The 21,920-nt window shown below is 38.4% G+C and overlaps 2 long non-coding RNA genes across 5 annotated transcripts in view; one reads left to right on the forward strand and one right to left on the reverse strand.

Annotated features, from left to right (window-relative positions):
- LOC110260285 (uncharacterized) overlaps positions 1-21,920 on the forward strand; it is a 493,307-nt gene that overhangs the window by 411,705 nt on the left and 59,682 nt on the right. The gene's annotated exons all lie outside the window — the stretch shown is intronic.
- The window catches only part of LOC102167557 (uncharacterized), a 289,014-nt gene that overhangs the window by 147,631 nt on the left and 119,463 nt on the right, over positions 1-21,920 (reverse strand). Inside the window, exon 7 of the long non-coding RNA XR_014843731.1 lies at positions 8,249-8,302. This is a non-coding gene — a long non-coding RNA (uncharacterized LOC102167557). The remainder of the gene's footprint in view (positions 1-8,248; positions 8,303-21,920) is intronic.

The following is a 21,920-nucleotide window of genomic DNA, read 5'->3' on the forward strand; positions in this document are numbered from 1 at the left end:
AAAATGAGAAGAGGAGCTCCATTTCAAATCTGAGATTCTTCTCAAATGTACCATCAATCCTCTCTATCGGCTATTTGGTCTTTCATATTTTAAGAACAAAAGACATGTAATGAGTGCTCTGGAAATATGGAAAACCACCTCTACCCTTTAGGTATATGTCTTAAAGGAAAGTTGTATCATAGAATTACATTTTGAAACTCTGAAGATATTAAACAATGATGACATAATTCTGCTTCCTCATTTTGTTCACGTTAAGAAGACTCGTGGGACTATGTGTGTGTTGGTGGGGGTATCTTGGGATGTACAGATTAGGTTTTTCTTAAGAAGTGTGTAGCATTCTACCTGTATGACCTCACTATTTAAGTCCCTACCCCATTTCTCAAGCCTTTGCCTTACAATTAGAAGTGCAGCTCTGCCACTTTTCGAAAGTGATCATGATGTGCTAAGAATTGAGCTCTTATAACCTCAGGGCTCCACACTGGGATAGAGAGCAACCACCACATCAAGGTATCTCAGTGACCTTCTCACTGCCTTTTTAGTCACAGCTCTCCCCACCCACAGGTATGAAACAACGAGCTTTGATCTCACTTTTGTTCAAACAATTCAGCCCTGTCCTGGAGCACTTGTTAAGTAACTGGAGCCTGTTGCTCCAGTGGGTGAATCCAGGTGGTGAGAGCCTTCTACTTATTATTATCTGTGGGCCATACTTTCTTGTTGTTGTGACCTTGCTGCCACATCTACAAACTGCAATGCTACTTGTTGTGTGAATTACTGTTAAGCTTGTCTTAACCCTTGGACACTTTCTTCGGGCACTTGGTAGCACCTCCATAGCCATCTCTTACAACTATTCAGTTCCAGTGAGCTTCCTTCACTGTCTTTGCCCAAGGATGCTCGACAGTTCACTGTGTCTCAGTCTCAAGATGGAAAAGCAATACTGTTTTTCTCACTCTATCAGCTCTGAGTGTCTATACTACCAGTAGGAGTCCCACTGTAGTTATTTTAATACATTTCATTTTCTCCTTTTTTATTAGCCTCAGTTTTCCCTGATGTTTTTGTCAAAATGAAAATAGACCAGTTAAAATCATCAAAGAGAGGTCTCCATTTTGAGCCTGAAATATCAGCTTAGTTCTCTAGTTACACTTGCATGGAAGAAACCAGCATTCAAGAAACAAATGTGTAAGAGCACCCACCCAAGAGAATTACAGAGGGTTGAGGCTGCCAATTTACTGCTGCTGATGAGAAGGTGTGAGGGAGTTGCTGCCCCTGTAGGCTAGAGCTCAATGAACAAAACAATCTTTCTCAATGTTTTCACAGAGCTGGTATGGCTGGCAGGCAATATTTTTATTTAATTAACTGTCAGTTAATATTTCTTAGGGGTAGATGAAAATTCTAAAGTTTTCTTATAAGATGTGAGTAGTGGCTGACAAATACATATAAATGGTTAGAAGAAAAAGAATGTGACTTCAGTATCTCATAACTCAGTTGTCAGTTCGGTGCTTGTCTGCCTCCTTAAATCAAGCCCACAGCTGTTTGATGACCACCTACAATGTACAAGGTACTGACTATGTAAGTTCTGATGGGATCTTCTCAATCTTTGCCAGGTCAAACACCTGTTTCCTCCATGTTTCTTCACAATGATGCTAACTGGTCTGCTTCTCTCCTGAAGGGTCCCAAAAGCACCAGGGATAATTTGGAGTTTTAAGTGGCCACCTTGGGGAATTTTTGACAGGAAAGAGATTATTAAATTGAGATTTGCTTAGAACAAAGAGCAAAGACTCTTTCACGAGAAGGTTGTCTAGTTGCCTAAAAGATTACTTTGTTAACAGGATTTTTTTTTTCTTTCTCCAATACATTATTTTTTTTTCTACTGTATAGCATGGTGACCCAGTTACACATACATGTATACATTCTTTATTCTCACATTATCATGCTCCATCACAAGTGACTGAACACAGTTCCAGTGCTACACAGCAGGATCTTATTGCCAACCATTCCAAAGGCAATAGTTTGCATCTGTTAACCCCAAGCTCCCAATCCATCCCACACCCTCCCCCTCCCCCTTGGCAACCACAAATCTATTCTCCAAGTTCGTGGTTTTCTTTGCTGTCCATGGATTTTTGCTGTTTTTGTTGTTTTGTTTTTTTAGTTCAGGGATTATTAAATGCTGGCTTTTTAATTGTAATTAAATTGTGATAAAATTTTCTGGAGCCCAAGCTATGTCAAAATCAGCTGTGCATCATTCTCATTTGTATGTACGGACGTCCAGCTGTTTTTCTACATTGAAACTTAATTTTCCTACAGAGGAAACATAGTTGCTTTTGTGTATTAATCTTCTATCTTGCAACTTTGCTACAATAACCTATTAGTTCTAGGACTGATTCTTTGTTTTTTTCCTGTGTAGACAATCACGTCATATAGTTACTTTTTATAGCAATACTTTCATATTTTATGAAACTGACTCCCTCTCATTTGTTTTCTCTTCCTCCTTTTTCTACTCTCTCAGGAAACATTAAAGTTTACCTGATTAAAAAAAATGAGTTAAGTACCCTCTTGAATATTTAGACAGGTAATTATAGTATCTAAAATGCCCCAAAGAAAGTAAAAATTAGTTATTAAGCTGTGCCTCTCTTTGTGTTTTGTTTTGTGTTTCTCTTTATGGATCTTGTGTTTCTACTTATGTACATTTATATAGTAGCCTCAGTTACTATAGTTACAAGATGAGAAAAACCTGTAGTTCTCTGATAAAAAATATGCTTTGGCATAATTCAAAAACTTAAAAAAATTTTATTGTGTAATAATAATGTCACCACAGTAAATTTTTCACGATTTAACTTCCCTAAATATCCTACATTAGTTTAGCAAATTAAGTAGACTGCCCTTCTTTTTCATAGCTTGTTTAAAATTTAAAATTATATGTATTAAATTGTATTCAACTAAATGGAATATAATGATGAATAACTTTTTAAAGACTTAATAGTATGAAACTCTTGCCATCCTGCAGATCATCTGATTTAAGATGTTAACTAAAATTAGTAATTTCCAGATACTTAACTAAATTTAAGACTTTTAACAAATGATTAAGTTAATTAATAAGCAATCTTTGGAAGCCTATAAAATTTCTAAACAACAGACATAAACGCTGGTTAGTTGTACCTAATTTTAACCCTTATTTCTTAAAATGGCAGTAGGTTAACTGCCATTATTACGTTTATTTTTGCCTTCTTAAACAAGTGTCCATGTAGGTTAGCTGCCATTGTAACGTTTATTTTTGCCTTCTTAAGTAAGTGTCCATGTAAAAGAAAGTGTCCATGTAAAAGAACAGCTAAACAATGTCATAATATTTGTTCCTGGTTTTCTCTTATGTCTGGAGAGAAAAAAAAAAGAGATGGCTTATTTTTTCACTAAACAATTTGATTAAAGATAATCATCTATATAAATGATTATTTAAGGTAAGTACAATAGCTACAGAAATATACAAATATATATACAAGTCAATGGATTTTTTATTTTAAAACATCATATGATACACTACTATATTATACATACTATTAAATAATATACTAGTCTTCCATGGCCCAAAGTTCTGTCATTAGCCTTTATTAGTAATAAGATCAACCCTCTCTAGGATCAATCCTCTCTAGGACACACATGTCATCTCCTAAGTTAAGAGAATTACTCAGGATTTCAGGAATTGCTTTCAATCATAGATTTTACCATATTTTAAGCTGATATGACTAAGTAATGCGATAGGCTTGTATGATACCTAAGATTTTGTCACCAATAGATATAAGCTGACTTTCTAAAACATCTACCTGAGTAGTCTCTGTATAATCTGAAATCTATAGATTTGATCTTTGGAAAAGAGACATCAGAGAAAACTTTCCCTTGAGCCTTAATGAAAAAGAAGCTAGCGAAATAATAAAACTCCAAAGTGTTAATCAATGAGATCATATTTTCAACCTAAAGACATATATTCCTTACATTCTTTCCTCCTTACTATTAAACATTCATTCCATAAAGGGATATTAAAGAAAGGATTCTTGGGGATTCTCTATAGGTGACAACTCCATAAGAAAACAACTCCTGGAGTTCCCGTCGTGGCGCAGTGGTTAACGAATCCGACTAGGAACCATGAGGTTGCGGGTTCGGTCCCTGCCCTTGCTCAGTGGGTTAACAATCTGGCGTTGCCGTGAGCTGTGGTGTAGGTTGCAGATGCGGCTCGGATCCAGTGTTGCTGTGGCTCTGGCATAGGCTGGTGGCTACAGCTCCGATTCGACCCCTAGCCTGGGAACCTCCATATGCCGCAGGAGCGGCCCAAGAAATAGCAAAAAGACCAAAAAAAAAACAAAAAACAAAAAGAAAGAAAGAAAACAACTCCTACTCAAAACTTGGAACAAGCTGATGATTGCAAAAGTACATGGCTTCCATGCAAGACAATGGAATAAAATTAATTTTCTGACTTCAGCACCTTTTTTCTTACCCCTTGCTATGCTACTTATGTCTCTTATTATTATATTTTGACATGCTTTATTAACTAAAAATTTTCTCAAATGTACCTTATCTTTGTCCTGTAACTTTTACTTCCTATGGTCTTCTGTCACTTAAATCAAAACCAAAACTCTGACATTTAAAAAAATTAATAGCTGCTGTTCTCAATTTGACTTTTTGCCAACATTTATTAATTATGAATTAATTATTAAACACTTTAGAAAAGAGGTCTCATTTTATAGTCCCTTCTGATACTTAGGTATACCTCTCATCATTTAATCCCAACCTTTCAGTCTTATAAAAATTAGATCTAGACCTCATGTCAGTTAAAGGCTCCTATTGAAGCCATTATAATCTTATCAGCAAAACCTAGCCTCTCAGAAATGAAAATTAACATTGGGGTTATCCTTATAACAATTGTTATAACAGTATAACAATTGGCCTGTTCTCTTCAGAGATACTACGACCTGCTTTCAAGGAACTATTTAACTCCACTCAAGAAATCTTAGACCTTTGAGCAAATAAAATGGTTCACACCTATCATCCTAAGTTTTATTCTTACTTTTAATATAGTCTATTCCCTACTAGGCCACTACTTCTTATATGAACATCAAACTTTACTATACACTGACTTCTGTGTGTTCATTCTAATTATTAGCTACCACATGAACTACAACAATCCCTCAGAAGGGGTAATACAACAGTAAAAGGTGGTCTAGGACTTGACTCTGATCCTAGCAAACATCGTGAGTGCCACAAATTCTGCCCTGAAAACCCAACAATTTAAAATTTATTACACAGCATTGTCGTGGACAGCTCAATAGCCATTGGTTTTCTCTCGGCTAGCTGAGGAGGAGGCATCCTAGAGTATTTCTTTGCCTGACCTATATATATACGTTACAAGGCAAGTAAAATAACCCACAGCTAAGAAAATGAACATGCACAGTGGGATTCTGGTACATGTTTTCATTGCATAGGTTTTGCAATCTAAACTCCTGGCTTCAAGATTTGTTACAAGGACTAATAATCATTTTTGTTCTGTGATAACTGTGTTAAAATTGGGCTGACATATCTTATTCAGAATCTTAAGTGCTACAGCACAGCCTTTGTCACATAGGCTGACTCAACAACTCATCCTATAATAAATAGAAGGAAAAGGGTAGATTAACCCTTGAACAGAGATTGACTATGTTCTCTTGATTCCCTCCTGATTTTGATCAACAAAATCCTGGCCACAGATAAAATTAGAATGTCATGAGTTAATATCCCATGGCCTGTCCCTGTCTTCCCTTGGTCAAAAAGGAGGACTGAAAAAGAGAAGCAAGACCTGACAGCTGAAACATAGCCTGGCACTATCGTCTCTGGGGTTCCCAGGAGCTTGCATGGCACTCACAGTTAGCCATTGGTGTTCTCCAGTTCAACATAAGCAATTCCACAGAACACCAATATAAGGTAGAGTCACTTCTGTGACCATGAAGGATCAAGGCAGAATCAAGAACACACACCATAATCATCTCTGAACATGAACAAAACAGGAATGTTTTTTAAACCACAAAAATTATCAAGCATCCCCTTTCATGACTAATATGTATAACCACTAATACTTTAGCAATTACAGCTTTAACTTCAGTCTGCATGTTCCTCCTTCTAGTTGAGATCTTTTAAGACCGTCAATCAGAATTACTTCTACTTCAAGTCAGCATCAAATCCAAAACAGACTTGCTTCCCTAAATAGTCCCCCAAAGCAACTAAGACAAACCCAAATGTTAAATATAATTAGTCCTAACACTCCAATATGCCCCATGATGAGTATTCTTCCTCTCTGAAATAGATAAACCCAACTTCAACTATAGGCTTGTTCTTCGTGGTCATTGGCTAGAGGATATTGACAGTCAATCAATAAAATGCAGTTCCTGATTTAAAACATAATCCAATGTGGAAACAGGCAACTATTTATCAACATCTATTAAATAAAATTACATAAAATGATAGGTTAAGAAGCAAAACTACTGAACTCAGGCACCAACAGGATGTGTGCATTGAATATAGAGAGGATCAAGAGCTGACTCCAGCTGGAAGTCTAAGGAAGATATGAATACTGATTTGGATCTGTTAAGATTGGTCTATATTGGAGTATTTAGATGGGAATATGAAAAGACTTCTGGAAAAGACAGTAAAATGAGTAGAATGTTGAGGGCTGAAAACTGGAATTCTGGAGAATCCCATCAGATAAGGAGCAGACAAAGATGAAACAGACTGTTCAGAGAGACAGGATGAGAACTAGGAGATGAAAAGATACCAAATACCGTATATGGAATGGGGTAACACAGTAAATTTTTTCTAAATGAATATACCAAAATTACAATTTTCAATCACAATTTTACCTCTCAAAATATCACTGTTTCTCCACTGTGGGTAAAAATTCCTCTATTGTGATTTTTCTGCTACTTTTGGTTAATCTAACAATCTTTCCATGATCAGTGTAAGACTCTTATTCCTCCCCTCTTTGAGAAATACTGGCAAACCAAGTATATTCAATCCTATTTATATTTTTAAAATTTTTACTTGCCTGCATTGCACTCCTGCCTGAGTAGTCAAGAGAACCCAGAATATTTGAAATAATACACAAAGAAACAGGAAATAGTTAATGGTTGCTTCTGCAGCAGCTCAGTAAATTAGAATAATCAAATGCATCTTGGAGTAAACTCATGTGCACATAGCTGTAAACAGTAATCTCCATTCTTTTAAAAGCACAAATCATCTATTATAACAATTCATAATCATTCTCACTTCAAGTTCTAGATGAGAACAAGTCATAATGAGAGAATTTGTACTTTCTAATTAGAGTTTATTTCTTAAAGGCAGAGAAATGAAATGGTGAATTACAACAAAGGAGAGGAAGTCTATAGTCAATTAATTGAAGAAAAAGAAAGAACTTAAAACAGGTCCAAATCAAATGAGATAAAGTTTCAGTCATTCAGGGAAATCCACAAAGCACATATCCTTTCTCCCAGAACCCAGGAGAATTTTGTATAATAGAGGTAAGACAGGGAGTTGCTGTGGAAGAGGAATTTGGTGGGTTGGCCATGCTTTGAAAAGGCCTCCATTTTGGGTGTGTGCCAGGTTTTCAGGAGCACCCAGCACACACAATGATTGCATTTGCATGTGTAAATTGGGTAATGGCGTGCCTAACTATCAGATTTGTATGTGAAAATGCCATCAGCATATGCACTATTGGTTGTGTGCCCACAAAGAGGACTTTTAATGGGGTTGCCTAAGTTGGGGAGCAAAATTTCTAAGAATTTAGACCAGGTTCTATATGTTCGGATCCAGTGTAGACACCCATATGGGTAACTGACACCCCTAATAATTACTCTGTTGTTGTATATCCTCTCAAATTCTACCTAGGGGAGGAAATTCATCAGAGGACATTTGACCAACTTAATTAGCACAGAGCAAAACTGTACCCAAGTTACTTTTGGCTGTGCCCATCTGAGCCAAATGAACAGACTGCAGCACAGCCAATGCTTTCATCTTGGCCATTTTAACAATCAACGTGGATCTATGCGAAAATGACTTGGGTTCTTTTTTTCCTCCCTTAGATACAATATTTCTCAAACATCTTGTCACATCATTTTATTTTTCCGAACATGTCAGCGTTTCTCAATTACATCATAAAAGGAACAGAAAAAACTGTTGTTCTTCCACCCACCTACCACCAAAGGGTAAAACATCATAACGATCATTTTTCTCACCCTACCTTAGTGGATTTCTTTCTTCTAGAAGTTTCCATTCTTATTTATCTCTTAGTACCCTAGAATGTAAAATAGAATCTGTCTGATAATTTGCCCAAGAAATATAGCAATCATATTTTCCGAAACAAAAGTTGGTTCACATGGGGTGGGGATAACAGAACTGAACAAGTCAGATTGGAATTGGATTAAAAAAAAAAAAAAAAACTGGGAGTTTTAGCTGTTGTAGCTCAAAGGTGCCTTATTCTGAGCAACTCCCTTCAGACAACCCTTACCTGCCCCACCCTCCTCCCCCAGTGAAAAAAAACCCACCTCAGTGTAAAACAACTGTTGTGATACATCCTTCTAGAACCCTGCTTTCTGCTGAGTTACATGACAATTTGTGTACAAATTGCTCATTCCGACTCAGGATTTAATCTCTTCATATAATCTTCCATCAAACTGCTCAGAACAAGCTAATTATGTATCACTTGGTCTTTTTCTCACCCATTCATCTTCCCAGCAGTCTTTCTCCAAGTTTGTCCTGAGTAACATTTAATAAGAAATACCTGGAGAATTCCTGAGACATGCAGATCCCAGACCTCATTTCAGATCTACTGAATTAGAAGTCAGGGGAATGAAGAGGGCCCTAGGAATCTGTAATGAAACAAGTTCCTCAGGTGGCTTCTGCAGACCAAGCATGCCTCTTGTAGGGTTTTATCTCAGTTTTGTTGTCTCCCTTCTTTCGTTTAGCTGTAAGGAGTCTCAGTACCGAGTTGTAACCTATCATAAGCATGCCTCACATACTCCTTTAATACAGACGGGATCATTATACTGGTTTGTAGTTATGAGAATGAAATCTTAGCAGGAAAATACAACATGAATATTCAAAATAAATGTCACAACATAAAACACGCTTCTGTCCAGGAAGATCACTGCCTTATTCAATCAGCCTGCTTTGCCTATAGATATTTTCAAGAAATGGCAGCCTGAAAGACCCAAGATGATCTCGACTTAAGGTTTGCCATGCAACGGGTATCTCTCAAGCAGTTATTCCTATCCCAAGAATGCATGCAGTAGGTGATAAGAATAGACTGATTTATGATCACTCAATATCGGAAAGGTGTAGCATTCCATTTCACAAATAGTATTCTGCTAGATTAGAAAGTACCATAAACACATTGGAGAATCCCCAGCCCAGGAACCATAAACCACTGTATTTTTTCCCTCCACATTTTAATTTAGCTATCTGTTTTGGATAACATAAATAAAAATGAGCCTGTATTTTCTTTATAAAATAAATCAGTCTTTCTACATAAGAATCGCTAGTTAGATGGAGCATTTGGGAATATATAAAACTGCATCCTTTAAAGACGTGAAAACATTTCTCAATGAGAGAGACGCTGCTCACAGTGACCTTCATGTTGAGCAGTGGGGGGTGGGGGTCAGCACTGGCCCTAAATCATTTTGATCCACAGATGAGATCAACATATTCATATTTGTTTGCCAAATGTGTATTTTAATTTAGGCTTTCCTGATTGATGCGTGTAATTTATGCTGCCCAGAACTAAGGCATCATATTTTTCTTTTTTCCTAACTAACAGGGGGAGACTTTCTTGGAAACAGATAAAGGAAAGAGTCCAGTAATTTGTAGCAATGTGACTACAGCCACACATGTCCTAGAATTAATGTTCTTCATTAGGGTGAGTAGGATCAGCTGTATGTATACATCAGGTTTTTAATTAACTCAGTCCCCACAACAGGACTCATGATTCAAACTGTTAGCATTTTTTTTTCTTAAATCACAAAATAAAAAAAAAAAAAAATTGGGTGGCACATCTTTTTCACACGCAAAAAAAAAAAAAAAAAAAAAAGAGGAGAGAGAGATGTTCAGAGAAATGAAAGGCTCTTTGTGTTTTACTGAGAGTGCTCAGAAGACCTTTATAATCCTGAGTTAATCAGATAAAGGGGAGCTTGGCATTGAGTAATTCCAAAGAGATGCTGAAAACTCCACCATTGTGACAGTTTTCTCTCTGTATAATAGACATGATTTCAAGTTTATTTGTATTGGTGTCTTTAAACTAACATTTGGAATTTGTTAGATATTTTTAACTGCCTTGTTCTTGCAGAACTGACCTGGTGATATTTTAATAAGGCACCACCAATTTAAAGAAACTTCAATAAGGCAACATGAGGCGCTTAAGCGAGGGGTGAGGGGAGGAACTTTTTATAGCAGCTTCATTCTCTGAGATCATATTAACATAAATTTGACAGTTAATCTCCATATTGCAAAAAGGCTGCCCAGACTTATTTAATTAAACTTAGAACAAATATGTTTCTTGATTTGCCAGGTACAGCTTTTATCTTAAAATATCCACTTCCAATTATGATGCAAGACTCTGCAGGTTTAGGGCAGGAGCCTGGAGCAGGGGTGGTGAGACCAGCACAGATGGAGGGCCATGCATCTCCGGAGAGGGCCTGGCTGCTGCTGGCTGACGCCGTGCTCCTGGCACCCGTGATCTGATCCTGAAGTTATTCCACGAGAGGCAGATCGTTTGTCCAAGTTATTTCTTTGCTTGAGATTTTAAATGATAGAATTAAAATTTGATTGAGATATTTTTTCTCAAATATCTCTTAAAATGTGTTCTTTAATAAGTATTTGTTGGCAAAACCTCCAAACTATTTATTCAAAGACCCACAGAGAAATAAGCAAGGCCTTTGACATCAGGAGGCATTGAATTTATACTCTGGATCTGTTCTATATTGAACCGCAAGTGATTTAACCTTTATGAACCTCTGGTTCCACTGAGATTACCTCATAATTGTTGGTGAGGATGAAATATGCCCCATTCATTTAATAAATATTTACAGACACTTTTGTGCCAGTCCCCCTTCCAGGCCGCAGTGAACAAAGTAATATTCCTGCCTTCTCAGAGCTTACATTCTCGGGGAGGAAGCTGGAGAGAGAAGTGCATTGTATAATGTCAGGCTGTTTTAAGTTCCAGGGAGCAACAGCTCAGAATAAGAAGATGAAGGGCAGTGGCAGCAGGGAGGGGCTATTCCGATAAGGGTGGGAAAGGTCTGATAAAGTGACCTTTGCGCAGAACGTATTGAAGTGAGAAAGCAAAGCCTGCAAATTATGGGGAAGAGAGGTCCAGGCAGAGGAAGACTGAGCTCTGAAGCAGCAACCAGGCCAAGAGAAGGTGCGGCTCGAGCTTAACAAATCCGACTCCAGGCTGACTTTGTTGCCTCCTTCCCCACCAGCGGCCCTCATAGAATCAGTCTGGCCTGTGAGGAGATGCCATTGAAGGATTGAAGGCAGGGGAGTGGCCGGATCTGCTTGCATTTTACAAACACTACCTAGGAGGCTCTGTGGGGCACAGACCTGTAATACCTGAGGGGTGGGGGTAGGGGAGGGGAGGGGGAGGGCCGGGGAGAACAGGAAAGACGGATGTAAGATGATGTCTCTTTTTTTAGGCAGGACTTTACAGTAGCTCGGACTGTGGTAACAGGGATGGAGAAGAGAAAAGTGGTCATTTTAGGATATATTTTGAAGGTAGAACTGATGGGATTTGTTAATGGATTAGCTCCCATTTCTCTTGGACAAACTAAACAAGTAAAGAATATATATGTTTAAGGTCACTCTACTAGAAAATAAACCAATAAAAATGCCAAATGATTTTAGAAATGGAGCAAACAAAACAGGCAATCCTTCTCAAGAGAGGCAAGAGTAAGGTTGGATATCATACAGAGCTTGTCTCATTGTTACAGTGATGTAGGGGTGATAGACAGCCTTAGCCTTTGTTAACTGTGAATATCCTAAGGCATAACGAAACCTCTGGAACATCCCTGCAGGGGTTCCTATGTATGCACATGCTGGTGGCAGTAATATACATGGGACCCCACACTGAACAAACAAAAGCAGCCTTCTAAGACGTGGCATGAAAAGCACATGATGGTGGAAGTTCTCTTCTCTGCTCCTTGGGTGGAAATAAGAGATCAGACCAACCCAGTGGAATTTTCATACCAATAGAGGATAATCCTTCATGTCACAAATCCCAGAAGGACTGTGTATTCTTCTTCATACCATCGAGGCCTAGTTCATGCTAGATGGCCACTTAATATTTGTTGCAATGAGCAGAAGTGAAAAATACTAGGGCTTTTCAGGAATAGCTCATAAAACGACTTTCAAATACCTAGCCTCTACAAACAACATTTTGGGTTTTGCTGAGACTTGAAGTAATTGCCATTTACCAGTTACAGATACAAAATGTTTGTGGTCTTTCTATTCCTCTCAATAAAACATCCTTCTGTCATATCATAGCCTGGGTGCTTGCACAATTTGGAATTCTTGCCAATCAACTTGGATGCCTAGTTCCCACATTTCTCAGTGTGGCCAAAAGCCAGTGTGTCACTTGCCCACAGAATAACTTGAACCCTCCATGCCACAAATGTTTCTAGCACATGGCTTCCGTGATAATCATCCTGGTTACCTGTCAAATGTGAAGAGTAGGAGGCTGTAACCTTGAGGAGAGAAGACATACTAGAGGGAGGTGAGTGTCTTCCCTTCAGGACATGAATGAGGTGGTCGTGAACTTGGCTGCCATACATTGCCCTATCCTGGAAACAGACTGCTGAGTTTCAGGTTTTCTGCTCCTTATTCCCTACACAGTCCTTGTTCCATCAGCTTCTGACGCTCTTCTGTGCTGAGTGTCAAGTTCTCAGGAACACTCTAGCCTCTCCATTAAACAGAGCTATGGCTATGTAGTTTTCTAAGAACTTCCTAGCCTCCTTCGGAGAAACTAGGAGGAGGAAAGAGAATTTTCCCTTTTCCCTTGAATAATGTTGAGCCATTCTGTCTCGAGAATACAGAAGAAGAGAGTAGATTATATGAATCAGAACTAAATTAACTTTCTCCCTTAGGATAACATCCAAAATAATGTAAGTACTAGTTTCTCACCAACTGGTAAGATGTAAAATCAAAAGAATTGTCATACTTGGGACAAACAATACCTTTTCCTTCCATAACCTACACCCCTTTATATTTGAATAGAGTAATTTTACATGTGTTTACTTGTTTGATTAGGGTAGAGGAGATAGAAGTTGTTTCTGAAAAATTTATAGCTGTAACATATGCTCATCCAGATTAAGTCACATGTCCAAGTACATATAGTATGTAATAAGCCAGGACTCTGATGTGGGTTCATACTTGTAACATCTAGTTACTAAGCTTACTATATCAGTCAGGGTTCTCAGTAACCCCCATCGGTCTGGGCTGATTTAAGCAGAAAGTTGATTTATTGGAAGGCTCTTGGGTGGCTCTCAGAATTGCCAAGAGGTAAGAAAAATGATCCCATCTCTGTGCCCAAAATCTTTAATGAAAAAGGCTTTTGTCTCAGTCAGAAGCAGTCACACGACATGATCACTAAATATTCACTTAAATAATGCTTTGTTCAGAGAAATATTTAACTCATGGGCTAATAGCCTAACGTAATCTATCTTTTCCTTCCTTCAGTACCTCTTAGTGAATTTAAAGGCAGAGGAACACAATGATATGTCTTTTTTCTTTAACCCCTGCATATCAGTCTACAAAAAGCAGATCTGGTACCTTGACCTCCTTTGAGTCCCAGATCAACACTCACTGCCCATGTGAATTCAGATTCCTTACATTTCCTGTTTACCTGAAAGAGTTGACTGTTTATTCATTTGGGAAGTATTTATCAAAGAGCTGAGATTAATCCTGTGATAGTGGTTTGCAGACTATAAAGTTCAATGACAATTGTCATTACCACACAATGTAGTGCTTACTTATATCCTGGCACTTATTTACAGCTGTTTGATGTTTGTGGTCTTTGCTCCCAGATTGCAAGATTCTTCACCATCATCCATTGTTCCTTTAATACGCAAGGAGACTGCTGGTCCATGGCAGGCTCAAACTGTGCTACACACAGCAGTCCTAAGTTGATCCACACAAAGTGAGTTCTGACTTTGACTCCCAGCTGCAAAAAGCCATCTTATCTTTCCACTGCTTAGAGTCACCATCTGAATTAGACTGTCATTCAGGACCCTTTGTCATCTGGCTTTACTTTACCTGTCTTTTCCCCCTGGCTCTCCTTCACTGAACATCAACTTTTTCTGTCCAAATTAACTTAAAACCCCTCACCCCTGCCAATGCCCTGTGCTCTCCTGAAGCTTCTGTGCTATTTCTTTCCTATGGAAACACCCCCAACCGATTGAAACTCCACATTTCAAAGCCCAAGCTCAAATGCTAGTTTTTTTGTTTTTTTTGTTTTGTCTTTTTGCTATTTCTTTGGGCTGCTCCGCAGCATATGGAGGTTCCCAGGCTAGGGGTCGAATCGGAGCTGTAGCCATTGGCCTATGCCAGAGCCAAAGCAACGCGGGATCCGAGCCGCGTCTGCAACCTACACCACAGCTCACAGCAACGCTGGAATCGTTAACCCACTGAGCAAGGGCAGGGACCGAACCCGCAGCCTCATGGTTCCTAGTCGGATTCGTTAACCACTGCGCCATGACGGGAACTCCCAAATGCTAGTTTTTAAATTACTCTCAGTAGGCACAAAGTCTTTGCCTTCTGAAGAAATAGAAATGTTTGTGTCAACACTATTTTTACTGTTACAAAGTCATCACTCCTTTGATTTCTTTGTTACCTCAGGGAGATCAGCCTTGTAGGAAGTGCTGTCTCAGGAAACCAAGCGGTCCAAGACTCTTATGAGGAAGGGCAGAGTTTATTCATGCCTGGCAGTCTAGAGATTTTTAGTTCTTAAAGGTTATTGTATTTCTTACTGTGGCAAATTTTTTGATACATTATTCTTTACATTTCATAGGCAGGAAAGTTAAAAGTCATGCTGCGATAAAACCAGACATTAATGATGGAAATGGGATTAGATGCCAGGCTCCCTAGATGTGAACTTTATATCGGTCATATTCAGGTGTTGTCTACATACATGGGAAAAAAACCCCAGAAATAGTCATAATGGCAGAAAGCTAATATCCACAGTTGATCTTGTTTGTAAGTGACTATATTTCTCCAGTATTTCTTTCCTGCCCAACATGGTATGGTATTGTGTTCTACCTCATCGGCTTTCAGTATAGTCTTTGTGAAAGGCACAGACTCTGAGAAGCAGGTCACCTTTTATGAATGAAAAGGAGCTTTCCAGGCAGCTAAAGTGTTTTGTTATACACATGATAGATGATGTCTGTCCCAGCGATACAGGTGAGTCCTAGAGGTAAGGTGGAGTGGATCACAGAACACTTACTGGGCTTTTGCAGGCATTTTACTTTGGGATTGATAAAAAAGGGATTATGAATTTCCCACATTCCTGTCCCTTGTCATGGAAGACATGGGAGACATAATCCTTGATACTTAAGATTGATATAATAAGATGTTATGATACATCTCCCCTATAACTGAAGACTGTGCCTGGAAGCCCTTTTGCAAGTGAAAACTGGCTTACATATTTCCTTTGTTTAAGGACATTAGGGACTCCATTTTCAGCCATGGAAACAGATATTATCAATACAAGTAGAGGGAAAGGATTATCATGTTGGAGCTATGATGTCCTATATGTCTAGTTACCAATACTAGGGAATGTTGTCAAATATTTCTGAGAAAGCTCACACTGTCTCCATAGGTTGATTAGATGAGCTTTCGTACATTGGAAACCTGACTACTTTCCAACAACTTGATTTCACAAATGGAAAAACAGCATCTGTTTTCCTGCAGCTTCACATATGGCGATCATTGTCGCTAAGACAGGCTGAAGCAGGTAGTCCCCGTGACAGCGCCCCTATGGAGTGCTACGGGCTCCTGGGACCAGAGAACACTGGTCTGCTGTGAGGGGCTCTGGCTCCCCAGGTGGGGGAAAGTGCATATTTAATCAACATATGCAAAGCATCCGTATGAACAGCAAGTTACAGAAAAAATGATCAAATGCAATATTTAGAACCTCTCCATTAGCATTTGCAGTGGCTAATTTGGAGAGGTGTACATCATGCCACACTCCCCAAGCTAGAGTACTTACAAAACCCACCAGGGGCTTGCAGAGGGAAAGGAGGTGAAATGCTCATATGTATACAGTGGGCAAGTAGGTATAAGGAGAGAATAAGACTTTGTCACAATAGCCAGCAGTGAAAAGATGAGAAAAGAGAATCCATGTTGGACAGAGGTGGGGAAGACATTTTGCCTATAAAAAGACTGAATCCCTCTGGAGCTTCATTAAGGGGTGTTTCTGTCCCTCTGGATGCACTGATTGTTTTTTAAAATCCTCAGTGTATATAATGTAAATAAGATTCCCTAAATGGTGGCCCATTTGGGGGAAAAAAGTCTTGAAATGGAACCACGAAATTCTTTTTTTCCAGGATCAATGGTTGTGTTTTGAAGGTCAAGAGATTGGCAGCAGTAGAAATTAAATTCCAAAGTCCATCCACCAGCCAGGTATACTGCAAACAGATGCTCTTTTGCAAAAACTGCCAGGCCAGTGGCCTTAACCCTGACTTGGAAGGACAATTCAGTCAACTACAGAAAGAAAAGCCCTTAGGAATTCTGGAGCAGTTCCGAACTTCTGACTATTGCTATCAGTAAACAAATTGTTTATCAGGGGTTGCTTCTCCAGCAAATCTTTATCACAGGTTCATAAGAGATTAGAATGAGAAAATCTGAAAGTGTTCAGTTATATTATTAAAAGAAAAGCCCAGATTTCTAACTTGCCTATACATTTTTTTTTTTTTTTTAGATCGACTTTATTCTGAAAAATATCCAGTGAGGCACTGGTAAATTTGGAGCATTTTGCAAGGTTAAATAGTAATCCTCTTTTGACATATGAGAATCAGGCAGATACTGGGAAAAAGTAGAAATTGAAGGCAAGTGAGAAGCATATCAGATTAAAGGCTAAAAGGAGCACACAGGCTAAAAGATGTCAAAACAAAGACAGCTGAAGCCACTATTCCTTACAGAAACTGCAAAATTAGATTCTCACATGTAGATCAAAGGAAGGACATCTGTCCGAGGCTAAGTTTTACAACTTATAATATAGAAACTTATACACTTTAGGACTTGTACCCCTGATGTACACAATCTGGACTTAATGTGATTCTATGACCAACAGACTTCCCATGAGGGCTAGACCATTCATAAAAGGCAATTCTCAATGATCACCACCCATGAGTCTCCAACTCATGTTCTTAGATTGCAAGGGAAGTTTCTAAGCCCGGCCAGATCTGTTCTCAGATCACACCTGAGCCTCAGGTCCTGGGAGCTGTCCCTTTAGCAGGCTGGCCTCTTCATGCTAATGGCCCATGTTACTCCCAGATGTCACCCTCACTGGCCCGTGCTTGACCAGGTGATCTGCCTAAGTCTTGAGTCTTGGCCTAAGCCCATGTTGGACTTCACTGTCCTCGTAATGAGCTTGAGTTCTGACAGAACGAATCGGGAGGTAATATATGTGGATCCCGTTTGTTACTTCTCTCCTAAGCAGTGATGCAGCTTTGGGAGCTCAATTTCTTAATCTCTTGGCCTCATGTTTCTCAATTGCACAGTGAGGAAACTTAGCTTGAACAGTGAAGCTCCTTAGAGACTCAGGGAGAGAATTGCTCCCATGCACTCTTTAGCCAGATTTAGCCAGGTAACATCTGGGAATTCTGTGTAAAATTTTGTTTGAAAAAAAAGGCTTGGCCACTGAAAGAGTTTGCAAACCTCTGAACTAGAGGGTCACCAAATTCCACTTTAGATTTTGTAATTGAGCTCTCTGTCTAATCATTTAATATTATAATTAATCTTCATTTGAAAATTAAAGATCTAGCATCCTGCAGCATTGTCTGATGAGAAAGTCTGGGAACAAGGTGATTTATAAGCAACCTTAGAGCCAAGGATATACATTTTAGTATCCTGAATATATTTTTTTATCATGGAGTAAGTTGTACTGCAGTCACTTAATCCAATTTAACAAACACTTATGGAAGGCCTATTTTATACCAACACCTTCTTATTTTGGGGGATACAAAGATGAGTTAGGAATTCTTTAACAGATCCAGTGGTTGAATGTTGGCAGGACGAATAAATGAATACACTAAAAGAAAAGGGAAACCTCAGAGCAAAATTTTTAGCAAAGCTGATGTAAGATCTATGATTGGCAACTCAATGGTGTAATGTATTTTATTATTTATCTAAATTTTGGTGAAAGTTAAAACTAATCTAATAAGATTGACCATACTAGTTTTGCTTGAGGAAATTTTTACTTTCTTGGCTTTTTCAAACTTAGTAAAAGTCCTAAATTTTTTTTTCCAACCCTGCAAAAGAATAAGTTTCATCACTGAGACTGTGAAGTTGTACCTGACCCCTAACTACTCACAAAATTCACCAAGTTAAGGAGAAATTTGACATTTACAGTGTTGCTCTCAAACTCCTCCTTGAAACACCTTCTGAGCAACTGTCTGTCCAATGTCTAGTGGCCCATCCTGGTAGCTCTCACTGCATCACCAAGCAAACTCCAAAGGAAAACTTATCAGTTCCAGAAAGGCCTGTCTACTTGTTTTTCAGCCAAATGACTTCCAGAAACAGTATCATGTACAGATATTAAAGCATAGCTTCTAAAACCAAACTATTCTTCAAATGCTTGTTCTTCCCTGGTTTCCCAACTGAGAAGTATACGTAAAAATAGTAGAGTCGACCCTGAGTATTCCTGGGGGATTGGTTCCAGGACCTGGCAGGGATGCTCAAATCCCATAGTCAGTGCTTAGTGTCTGCAGATACTGTATCCGCAGATACGGAGGGGCAACTGTTCCTGAGAGGCTGTTTGAAGAATATAATAGCTGTAACACACTACTTAGTATGTTATTTCACTTAAGAAAGCTCTAAAATATAAAAGATGTAATTAACAAGGACCTACTGTGAGGCCCAGGGAGATCTACTCAATGTTCTGTAATAACCTAAAAGGGAAAAAAAAGAATGGATGTATGTTTAGATATAACTGATTCACTTTGATGTACACCTAAAACTAATACAGTCTTATAAATCAACTATACGCTAATAAAATTTGAAAAAAGAGAGAGAGCTCTGAAAGCAGAAGCTACTATTATCATTACCAGAATGTTTTTTAAAAACTCAGTGAGCTCAATAGGAGGCATGATGTCTACATGGACGATTTCTCAGACCTGCCTTAGGAAACTTTCACACTGAAACGGCAGGCCCCTCTGGGTATAAGATCATCTCTCCAGAGCGGGAAATAGCAAGGGCTTGGGAGTCCATATGCTTGAGTAGAAGCCCTACTGCTACCCAACGCAAGGAGAATCACCAGAAATGCTGTAAAATATAGGCTCCAAGACCCCACCTTAAACCTCCAGAGCCAGAATCTCTGCAGGTGGAGCTGGAGAGGTTCATACACACAGCAGGGTCTTGCCCACATTTAGCCACCCAGGATCTGTGCACCATCTAGCTTGTGACATGGGGCCTGTTGCCTGTCTTTTCAAAACCTGGTCCATCCCTTATAAAATGATGGTTTGCTCATTTTATAAGAGATGTTTGCTCACAAACACAGTGTGGAAATGAAATGAGACAATGCACGGAACACACCCAGCTGATGTGGCACAGAGGAAATTTTGATATGTGATGGGTATTGGGTTCTTTAAGCTGTGTAGAATTAAATTGTCAGAAAGCACAGAAAAAACTTCTGGACAACACTTATGTATGCATTGAATTCTATTAGGGGAGAAACTACCTGGATAACCTTTTTTGTTTGTTTGTTTTTCCTTAACTATGAATCTTTCTTGTGGTTGGCTTCCAGGTGGGCTGGGAAGACACCCATCCTTCTGTAATAAACAAAGCACTATAACTGATGAGGCTGAGGGTATGCTGAAATCCTTTGTTGTGCTGAGGCAGAGAAACCAAAGTTTGAGTACCACGGCCCTAAATGGACTTGTGTGCTTTCAGAGGATATCATCCAACTCCTCAGTCTTTGCTTTTATCTTCCACTCCCAGGGAACTTGGTGCCCTTTTAGAGTAACTCACTTAACCCACGTCCCTGGTTCATTTCTCTCTTCTCCTCTTCTAATGTATTATAAAATTATTGATTGAAATTAAAAGTTTCTGACTGTCTTATTTTAGGAAATCAAATCATATTGATTCAATTCATTTAAATTAGAAAGAATGAACATATTCAAAATAAAGTCATAAAACATATGGAAAATATATTCCTGTTCCTTATCTAGCAAAGCTGAAATAAGAGTAAGAAGAATCAAAACACTGATGCAAATAAATTCAGGTCAGAGCTCAACAGTTAAAGATAAATGAAACTTGTAATTTAACAATTAGGAAAAAATAAATACCTCAAATAAAAAGCTGTTGCTAACAGAGTGAAATTACAAATAAAAGAAAAGCTAATGACTAATCAAACCAAGATTTCTTATAACTATGACTACACCTAAAATTGCCAAATACATAAATAAAAATAATGATTCCTAATTACTCCTTTCTAAGTGATGTCAAGTATATAGCAACAAATAGCTGAATGATTGAATGTTTTGGTTTTCATCTGTATGTTTGGTGTCATGCAGATAAATACTCAGTCTAAAGGGTCTCATATTAGCAAATTGAAAAGCAAAGCAGCAACTCACTGAAGAAAGGATGAAGAATTTTTAATCTTTGTTTGATAGATAAATGCCATGGAGAATTTTCAAATCAAAATTCCATTATGCACCTGTTAGTTTCATTTTTAACTCTTGGCTGTGCTTTTTGTGCATTGATGTATCTTCTTCGACACTCAATGTGCCTATCTCACTCTTATTTAAATTTTAATATTATAATGTATATATGTAAATCAAATAAACTTCACATGCAGACTTAATAACCACCCATTTATGTAGAGGTTTTTGTAAAAATGGGGCTTATTTTTTAGCAAAGCGAAATAGCAAAATAGCTCTACAATTTACTGACAAGGACTGCCAAAAAAAAAAGACAGTATTTATATATACACATGAATGTATAAAGAATGGCTGCCCATGTTGATGTTCCAAGATGAATATACATGTACATAAATATTAGGGCTGGCATCTCTATCTTTGAAGCAGTAATGTGTTCTCTTTGGGGTAAAGGAGAGGTTCTGGAAAAAACAGCAAAACTCTTCTTTTATTCTTTCCTATGTCCATCTCTCTCCATTTCTCATCCTTTCCACTATCACAGCCTGCTACATGCACAATACAAAGAATGTCAGGTGTAGAGCAATGGGTATCACTGGTGGCAGACAGTATAAGGTTGCCTCATCACTTCTCAATGCTTGCTGTCACACATAGTTTTTTCTTTTGGTACAGAGATACTGAGGATCAACATAGCATTTTCATGTGAACTTTTTCCCACCAATTAAACGAAGTGCAATGAGACTTTTTTTTTTTTTAGTATATTTTTTCTTCCGGAAAAAAAGAGTATCCAGACACTTAACTGGCACAGAACATTAAAACTAAAGGGAATTTGTATGCATTCGGTAACAATATGAAAAGAGGCAATTCCCAGTCCTCTGAGCCGAAGGATGGTGCAGACCATCACACACTGTGGATGATCTAACAGCTGTTTGTGCTTGGCATTGATGTGCTTTTGTAATTTAGTTTTGTCAGACATTTTTCTTATAGTTTAGGCAAAAAGGAAAATATACTGTTTCTTGAATTTACAGGAATGATGCTTATGATGACAGGTTG

Source organism: Sus scrofa, chromosome 4, assembly GCF_054392235.1.
Source record: "Sus scrofa isolate SSC_HxYL_T2T_F1_AM1 chromosome 4, Sscrofa_HxYL_maternal_Yorkshire_Landrace_v2.0, whole genome shotgun sequence".
Classification (NCBI taxonomy): Eukaryota; Metazoa; Chordata; class Mammalia; order Artiodactyla; family Suidae; genus Sus; species Sus scrofa.